This window comes from Dermacentor silvarum, chromosome 5 (assembly GCF_013339745.2).
Source record: "Dermacentor silvarum isolate Dsil-2018 chromosome 5, BIME_Dsil_1.4, whole genome shotgun sequence".
Lineage (NCBI taxonomy): Eukaryota > Metazoa > Arthropoda > Arachnida > Ixodida > Ixodidae > Dermacentor > Dermacentor silvarum.
Window position 1 is genome coordinate 41,030,087 of NC_051158.1, and position 9,514 is coordinate 41,039,600.

Here is a 9,514-nt window from a genome sequence, read left to right on the forward strand (position 1 = left end):
ATGTAAATGGAAGGCAGGCCGGTAAAAAGTGTTATCGTCAATGCGGCGGAGGCCACGATTCGTATAAGGCCACGGACTGCCTTTCCAACAACACACTCTGAGATTTCCGGTGTTCTCGAAGCTAAGCACCGCGTAACGAACGGTGGAACGAAGAACGACGGGTGTCACGTTAAAGGGACGCTAAAGAAAAACACTAAACAAGTTTACATTGATGAAGTACCTTTCGACAACATTGTTTACCTTAATTTACCTGTAAGAGGTGTATTACAAGAAGAAATAAATAAAGGTTAAAGTTAAAATTTTCTTTTTTTTTAATTCGGCGCCGAAAGCACATCGCTGCAACGCCTGTGTGACGTCCCGTATTTTAATGTATTTTCTTGTATTTGGACTGTCGTTGCTCAGTAAATGTTCTCGAAACTTGCCAAGTTCAATCTTTGACTCTTTTTTAACACAACATAGTTGATCTTTATTGATAAGAAAATTAACTAAGTCTGAGGCGACACCATGAAATATTGAAGACGCAACGGCGAGTTGATTCGGAAACTTCGAGGAGGCGTTGTAAACCGTCTTTTGTTTTTGCATCTTTTTCTGGCTTACATATTCTCCGGGATACCTCGCTAGGTAACCGCGTTCCAGAGGATACGGAAGGGGGCGTTCCCGAGAGATAAAGGGCCTTCTAGCGCATTAACAGACTAGAAAGGAGAACCTACACGTCCCCCACACCACAAGCTATTCACAGAAGACACATGCCAAACTTTAACCACAGACAAACGCTTTCCAACGGGGCACATTAGGTCACGCTATGTATCCGACCAACTACGACTACAAATACAAGAAATGTTTAAGTGCCCCAGCACATTCTACCATATGCCACGGGAAGGCGAGCACAACTCATCTCCACACCCCATATCCCAAACCAACCACGGAGGAGCGGGAGGACCAGGCTGACCAGCTCCAGTCCGCGAGGAACAGTCCCGACTGGTGCACAGAGCCCGACTGGTGGCGCGGGACCATGACATCCCAGACCAAGAAAGCCACCCACCTGGGAGCGACATGCGAGCTCTCGTCTACTCAGCTTTATCAATAAAGTTTATTACTTCTCTCCTGGCTTGCTTAGCCTCCTCTGGCGGCAACAGTGGCCTCTTCTCCTATTGTATAATACTAGTTTGCAAGTAGCACAGAACTAATTTTCATCTTTAGTGCCCTTTCACGGACAGGAAGACAGCCATATGCATCAAAGAGCAAAAGGAGGTAGGTGTTATTCTATCGTTGAGATTATGATGAAGTGGGCAGTCTTGAAGGTCATTTAATGCGTAGCGCGGTAACCGGCGGTCTAGCATTCAAGTGACAGAGTGGATGCCAAGAAAATAGGAAATGCAGTCAATCAAGGGTGGCAGCGGAATAGGCGGAATGGTGAGATTTGGAAAATCTAAGGCGTAGAATTTAGCCGACTGGAGCAGGCCAAGGATAACTGGAGGTCACTGAAGAAGCGCATTCAACTTGCAGTGCATTTAAACTATAGGCTGGTGAGGACGATCTGCGACTTCATGATCGCTATATAGTATTTGAATTTAATGATTTCATTATTTTTTTCTCATACTGCGAACAATCTTGGGTCTTGTAGAAGGCGTCGCAGAGTTAGGCAACGGCGTTCGCCAGAGGGCTCTGCTATTGCTTCGTTACAGCGCGTGAGTCGAGCCAGACAGGTTTTTGAGAGCAATCACTTCTTACACTCCGGGGAGTTGTTCCCTTTCACAACGGCCGAAGGAAAGAGGGAGGGGGAGGAGGTGGTCAACTAAAAGATTTTAAACGGACAGAGCTCAGGTACGCAGTGGCGTAAAAAAAGCCTCACGACAAGAGTACTCAAATTGCGGAAGGTAAGAAATTAGCTTGCTCCAGAACGCGGTTCAGGAAACTCGCACGCAGCTAATACCTGGTTGCAGCGTAACGGGAGCTGTAGACATAAGCGCTACCCTTCAACCGGATCACCGTCGCTGTGTCCTAGGAATCAAAACCCGTGACACCATGTCCAATATAGCAGCAGAAAGCCTTCGCCACTTCGCTACAGCGGCCGGCGAAAATACTTTATAAATCAGCACTAGAAACTAAGAGGCTTGGGAAAAAGAAATCTGGCGAAAAATTGCAATTATAACCTCCGAACACGACGGTACAACGAATATCTAAAAGGCAAAAAACGAAAGAAGATGCTCGAGTCCCGAGGAAATGGCAAGGAGGTTCCTAAACAAAACACCCATAAGGCGCTGGGAGTTGCTTACGAAGAGGACAAGCTTACACAACGCGCAAATGCTGGAAGCACTTCCAGATTACGCGATGCGTTGTTTTACATTGCAAGGAAGGAAGGAACAAGAGAAAGAGCGGGAAATTCGGTCAGAGAGACGGTGCGTGCCGGTGTTGAAATGAGGGAAGTCGGCGCCTGAGAGCGTGACGCAAGCGCACCGAAACCGTTCTCAAGGAATCGGACACCTTTGATACCAACTATCGAAAAGACTCGAAGAAACGACTAGCGGACCACAATTGCCTGATCGTTGCAAAAAAAAAAAAAAAGAAAATCACCAAAAGGCATGTATTGCGAGCAAATATTATTGCGGCGGGTGGAAGTTGCACCGCAGGGCACCGAAGCAGTCACGGATATCGACTCCAACAAGCGGAAGAACCTCGCCGGAAAAAACAGACGGGTGTCGTAAAGAGCAACGATTGGTGCGGCCGGTGCGCTGCTGCTCCGTGAAGCTGCCTCTTAATAGATAGGCGCTACTCGTTTTGCAAGAGGAATGCGTTTCGTAAAGTTGTGACATCACATCGTTCCTATAGGTGTTGTCTCCCCCTAGGTTTTGTGATTTTGTGACCACGTTCCGCGCTCGTACAGAGGACCAGCGTGAATAAAAGATTTAGTATTCTCATGAGGAGATGTTCGATCAAGTAGTTTACTTGCACTATACGGAGACAGCAAACGTGGCCACAACAACAAAGATGGCGGATCGGGACTCAGCTCGTCCGATTTCTCGTCTGCTACACATGCGAGTGCTTTGTCTTCATCCGTGGAAGAAATCAGCAATGAAGACTAAGAGGGTTGGGAAAAAGAAATCTGGCAAGTATTGTAACTCTAATGGCCGAACACGACGGAATAACGTATATCTAAAAGAAAAAAAAAGTAAAATGAAGATGCTCGAGCTCCGAGGAAATGACAGGAGGCTTCCAAACGAAACACATAAGCCGCTGGGAGTCGCTCATGAAGACGAGAAGCTTACACAACGCCCTACTGCTGGAAGCACTTCCAGATTACGCGATGCGTTGTTTTACAATGCAAGGAAGGAAGGAACAGGTGAAGGAGCGGAAATGCGGTCAGCGAGACAGTACGGGCCGGTGTTGAAATGGGAGAAGTCGGCGCGTGCGAGCGATATACGAGCAGAGCAAGGACAAAGACTCTTCACAAACGTTTCGGCATGGGATCGGGAGTGTATTACACGGATGCTAGTCGAAGAAGCTCCGAAAAGTTCACCATAGTCTCGACGTGTCATAACAACGTAACCACGGCATCCTTCAAAACCTCCTCGGCATGCGTGGCAGACGCTGCAGCCATCGCCTTGGCCATTCAGGACGCCGAGCGCCCAACCAGTTCGACTGTCGGATTATCTGACTCACAAGCGGCTTGCCGCCTGTTTCTAAATGGGACGGCACCCCAATCAATAAATGAAAATTTTAAGCAATCAAGTAGAAGGGCACCACATGGTGTCCGGCACACGAGATACTGGCAGGGAACGCGAGGGCAGACCGTATTGCTCGAGGATTAAACGTCCGAGCAACGGCAGGGCCCAGCGACGAACTTCCGCCGAATTCTCGTGACGTCCTCTTACAGCAAAGACAGGAGCGGAGACGTTTTGGACATCCTCACTCGAATTTAAACAGCCAACAGGAGGGTGACTGAGGCCATATTAAGACGATTACGTACCCCAACCTGCACCACCTACACCACACAATACACCCCACGAGGTTCACTGACGAGTGCCCGTGGTGCACAGACACACCCACACTAAAACACATCACATGGGAGTGCCTTAAGAGGCCTCCGCACATAGACAGCCCCATAATACATAAACATCCACCAATGAGGAATAGGCAGTGGGAGGCATGGCTTGCGGACGTGGGCCGGGAGAGCCAATTGGCTCTTCTGGACCAAGCCCAGCGAGCCGCTCGTTCCAGTGGGACCCTGGAATAGGGACCCCAACCATCGTGCCCGCTTTTATTTATTTTCAATAAAGTTTTTGCTCACTCACTCCATCCATGGAATAACTAGCTGATAGCAATATCATTATCAGTTATTATACTGGAGCGCTAGTTTGTTGGTCATTTTGCAGGAAGCAGCATATCTATAGCAGCACGACAAACATTGAAACACAGCGCTTGTGTTTGTCTGCTTGAATGTTTGAAAATCTGTGTAGAAGTGCGCTACCTATATAAAACAACAATCATTACCAGCTTTAAGCACGAGCAAAATATTCGAAAGCAGGCCAGCAACTGGCTCTGGATTTCGCACTATGCACGAAAAACGGACAAAAAATGCACAAAGGGAAAACAAAAAGAAAAACTATGGCATAATGAAGAAGACATGACGAGATTGGATTAAGCACGGCTGTATGAAGATGACGCAGTGATGACGACGGAATGACAATGAAAGGATGACTACGAAGGAATGAAAGCTGTAGGAATGAAGGCGACGAAATGAGGACAAAGAAATGACGACGATGGCTTGACAATGAAGGTGTAGTTGTGTTAGAGCCCACGTGCTGCACTTATGTAGGTAACCTGCCACCTAGGGTCACCTCTCGCTTTGCACCATCTCAGGTACTGCTTTGAATTATAGCCGGGGGACTAGCCTGTCGTGGAGGACAGCAGCCAGCAGCCGAAAATGGGGGAACAGGCAAGTCTGGCTTTAAAAACATCCTTCAAAGAACACCTAATATGTCGTTCTCTTAAGTTTCTTGAAATAGGAAATTGGTGAATGGGAAAGGAGCATGAGCTCACAACAAAGCTCTGTGCGAGCGACAAAAATCAGGAGCATTCGGGAAGGCTACGCTTTTTTTTGTCTAATTAGACTACGGCTCAGGAATACTGTGGACACTAGTAAAATTCCACGAGGGAGTTACGAGCTGTGGGTCCACCCGAATCATACGGGGTACGTGCTACGCCCCAGGAAGTACCATATTCACGGAAAAAATATCACGTGACGCTACTGAATGGGTGAGTATGTATTGTTAAACCTAACATAATCCGAGATGGAGTTTCGCTGCCGCAGAAGGCTGCGCGATTCAGACTTGTTGCGCGTCCATGTAGGTTAAGTGGTTGATAAACCTAGACGAAATCGATACATAGCTTCAGTGGCAAGGCTCCGCATAGGAGGAACAGGTCATGTCCAGGAACATGGGGGTGACAAGACTCAGCAGAGATATGGCGAACAGGGTGCTGGCTGGAGGATATGATTGGTGGTCAGCAGTCAAGAATCGTTGTCAGTAGCAGGGCTGTGAATTCGAGAGACAAGACATGACCACGGACATGTGGAGCATAAGACCCAGCAGATATATATGGACAAGGGTGCTGGCTTGAGGATATAACTGTTGGTCCGCAGTCGACAGCCGCCTTCACTGGCAGGGCTCCGGGAACAGGGCCAGGCCACGGCCACGATCACGAGGGCAATAAGATCCAGCATTTATCTGAATGACGACCTGGGTACTGGCTGGAGGATATAATTGGAGGTCAGCAATGAAATGTCGTCTTCAGTAACAGAGCTTTGGGTAGGAGGGTCAGACCCCGGCCACGAAACTATTGGCAATGTGACCAAGCATAGCTGTGAATGCCAGGATGCTGGCTGGAGGAAGTGATTATTCACGAGCAGTCGAACATCGACTCATGTTCGTGCGACCTTGAAGGCAAGGATCGTGTGAACGCATCATCAGGGGGAGCAGGGGGCCGGACGACCTGTTTCCTCGTTGCGTGTTGTGCAAAGCGAGGTGGAAACAATCGATAAATAAATCATGGAAGAACTCATCTCACGATCAATGTCGAGGGCAATGCGAATAGCAATCGAGAAAGGTAGGGAGAGACCGCATTCCCGAAGTCCCGTTTATTTAACGCGTGCAGAGGTAATTCTGACACTTTCGTGGATTCGGCTATACGTCACATACTCCGATATCGTCCCACTTTTACATGGCGCTCGCAATTGCCAAGGTGTCCATGAGCATGGAGGCATGATGACGACTGTCTGATGCTGACGCAGCGACGATGGAATGAGTAAGAAGGAATGACATCGATGGAACGACAAAGGCGTATACCGAGGACGGCATGATGACTGCTGGATGGAGATGCGGGAGTGACGGTGATCGCACGACCAAGATGCCATGGTGACCGTGGTATAACAACGGATGCACGATAGCGTCTGCGTGATGACGACGCAGTGACGGATGATGGCGTGGCGACAGCCAACTTACCACAATTGAATGACTACGACCACGATTACGACAGCATGACGAACAAGGAATGACCATAATGGATCGACGTAGGTGGTATAACAACGACGGCACGACGACGGTGGGGATGACAAATACTGAAGCGATGACGATGTTGAAACGACAGCGGGACGAAAATGGCCCGAAGACAACGGTTTGCCGACGAATCCATCCCTAACACTATGTGGGCAATGCCGTGAAGACGATGGCAAAACAATGGCACGAGGACAATGTGACGACGACGTGTGTATGATGACAATGGCTTGACGACAGCGGCATGACAAGTGTCAGCTGACAAATCTGGAATGACGGCGATGCAATGAATGACGGCGATACTGCCCCAAGCCGTAAGACAGCTTTGGAGAGTGGGTCGCGGTAGATGGCATGATGGCGACGGGATGAGGAGAGTAATATTGCCAGCCTGGATTGACGACCACGGAACGACCACGACGGCATCCCGACCAGGAGCGCATACCTAGCGGGCACGTACCAATCTGGGCCATTGGGTCGGCGTAAGAGGCTCGACAGATGGGTTCGAAACGGTGGAAGAAGGCAAATAATGCTATTCGCATTAATGAGAATTCTTCATTCGCACGCTGATTTCGCTACAAGTAGCTTCAGTGCAGCTTATGGCACGGCAGCATCTCGCACCGATCTTCGGACAGCAGGCTGAGGGTGGCAGCAGCAGATCTTGGTCATGAAAATAGACGCAGCTAGGGGTCGATGACCAGCTTACAGAAGTCTTCTCCTAAAAGGGGCACTACAGAGGGACACAAAGTTAGTGTAGTCTGGTGGAGTATTTCTTCGAGACTTGATTTGGCAATATTTAGCAGAAACAATTGTTCCTAGCGGTGAAAAATGAACGACAGTTTTCTTTTTACTATGTTTAGAACTAAAGATATATCTCGTGAAACACTAAACAAAATTTCATCAACCAACTAGTACTGAGCCAATTTTAACGAACCAACTAGTCATGGACAAATTATTTCTGAAATTTTCATTATTTGTCATTTCCTTTACGCTCCTCTCCTTATGAAAGTTCGGTCGTTGGGCTGGAGTGAACCGACGGGCGTGAAGTGTGTACGTCTCCGTGTTTATGCCTATTTTATTTTACCTTGTTCCCCTTTCCAACTGCTGCCACAGTGTCAGCCTTGTATTTAATAAACGGAATCAATCAATATTAAAGAATGGTATCTTGGCCGTATCTTTGTAGTGGGTAGATTCCACAAGTTAATGGGAAGGATAAGAAGAATAAGTGAGAACGATGGCGTAGAGCCCACTGTCAGAAAGATTAAGAAATATAAAACAGACGAGAGACGGATATGAATATTTTTTTTGGCTTTACGACCTATTCAGCCTCTCTTAGATACATAAGCGGATCATATTAAAGGTAAGCTTACCTGACTAGATTACTCAATGAATGTTCTCATAAGGGGGGGGGGGGGGCGTGTTGTATTGACACAGAAGCATATGCAAGGACAATAATGTACCCCGTCACGAGCAACGGCATAAGACCAGCGCAGAAAGAGCTAGGACAACGGTGGAAACCAAGAAAGATAGACGAGCAAGCCATCACATCGCCGATATACCGTTCGTTGAAACTAGCACAGATGGCGCATTTTACCCGGAGCCCTTCGGGACCCTCCTGAGCATTATTCACTGAGTGATACGGCATAGGCATGTTTTGCGCGGGAAGAGAGAATCGTATGACTTCTAGCCGCGAGTGTAATCGTCATTTTTCTCACCTTTATAATCAGGAATACTTGATCTGTTACCAGGGCTTTTCCGCTACGCGTGCATGCACCTACCTCATTTCGAATTCCGTTTTGTTATATCGCGGAGAAAATCAACAAAGCGCGTCATCACTTCCTGAGCCGGCAGACATGGAAGAAAAACGAAGTCGTCTGAAGAAGAGAGAGAGAGAGAGAAACAGCGTAGAGGCCGTGCGAGAAAACGATGGAATAAATAAGCACGAGCGAAAGCAAACAAACGAATGTAATCGGAAACACGAAAAGAATATGATCAAGGTTGGCGTGTCTGGCAAAGTAGCCCGAAAGCGTCCTTCGCTTAGAACCTGCAGCTGTCCTCACCGACGCATGGCAGTCGGACCGCTGGACGATCGGCGAATGCCCGCAGGTGTGTAGCGAACGGCGGCGTCCACTTCTCGCTGGAGAAGAGTCAGATTCCGACACGTGCGCACGTTTGCAAAGTTGGGGGAATCCTATTGAAATAATTTCCTGCAAGTTCGCAAGGCGGAGAAAGATTCACCAAACGGAAAAGTGACATCCAATCGGAAGTGCCACTAACTACCAAAAAAATTGAAAAATGTTCCTCAAGTGCACAGTAAAGAAGAATAGCTGAGCTGTATTAGTAAACTATGCTTCTGCGGTAGCAAGAAAACCACTTTTAGCTTGAGAGGAGGCTTCTTCAATTTGTTCGCAAGTACTTCTGTGAACGAAAGAGTAAAAACAACAGGCTATATCAACACTATAGCATGAGAAATTAGCACCATGTTTCAGGATAGCATTGGAGTCACTTATCGGCCCCACGTGGGGATCATTTCCCAAGTTTTCGATCCAGTCGCAGATATTAACACAAGCAAGCACAATGGAGTGACATAGGTAGCTGTGATTGCGTAGCACTTTCTAGATGACTTTACAAATTCTGCTTGGCTTTCGAACACACATACATACTCGGACACACACACACACCCCAATATATTATTGATGATACCATATTTTTGGCACTCACGTTATCTGCTCTATCCAATAAGCCGAATACTTACTAAGGCAAAAATTGGGCCAGTTGGTCTTGCATCACGAGGTCACCGCAGCGCGTGTATATGTTTTAGTTCGCGTCGCTACGACCTCATGAAGCCAAAAACATCCTGCGCATTCACTATTCCACGTCCACTTTCTAGATATGTTCCCCCAAGTCAGCTTCCCATGGCACCGATACAGACGAGACCTCCAGCCGGCGCACCGCAACGCCCCCGA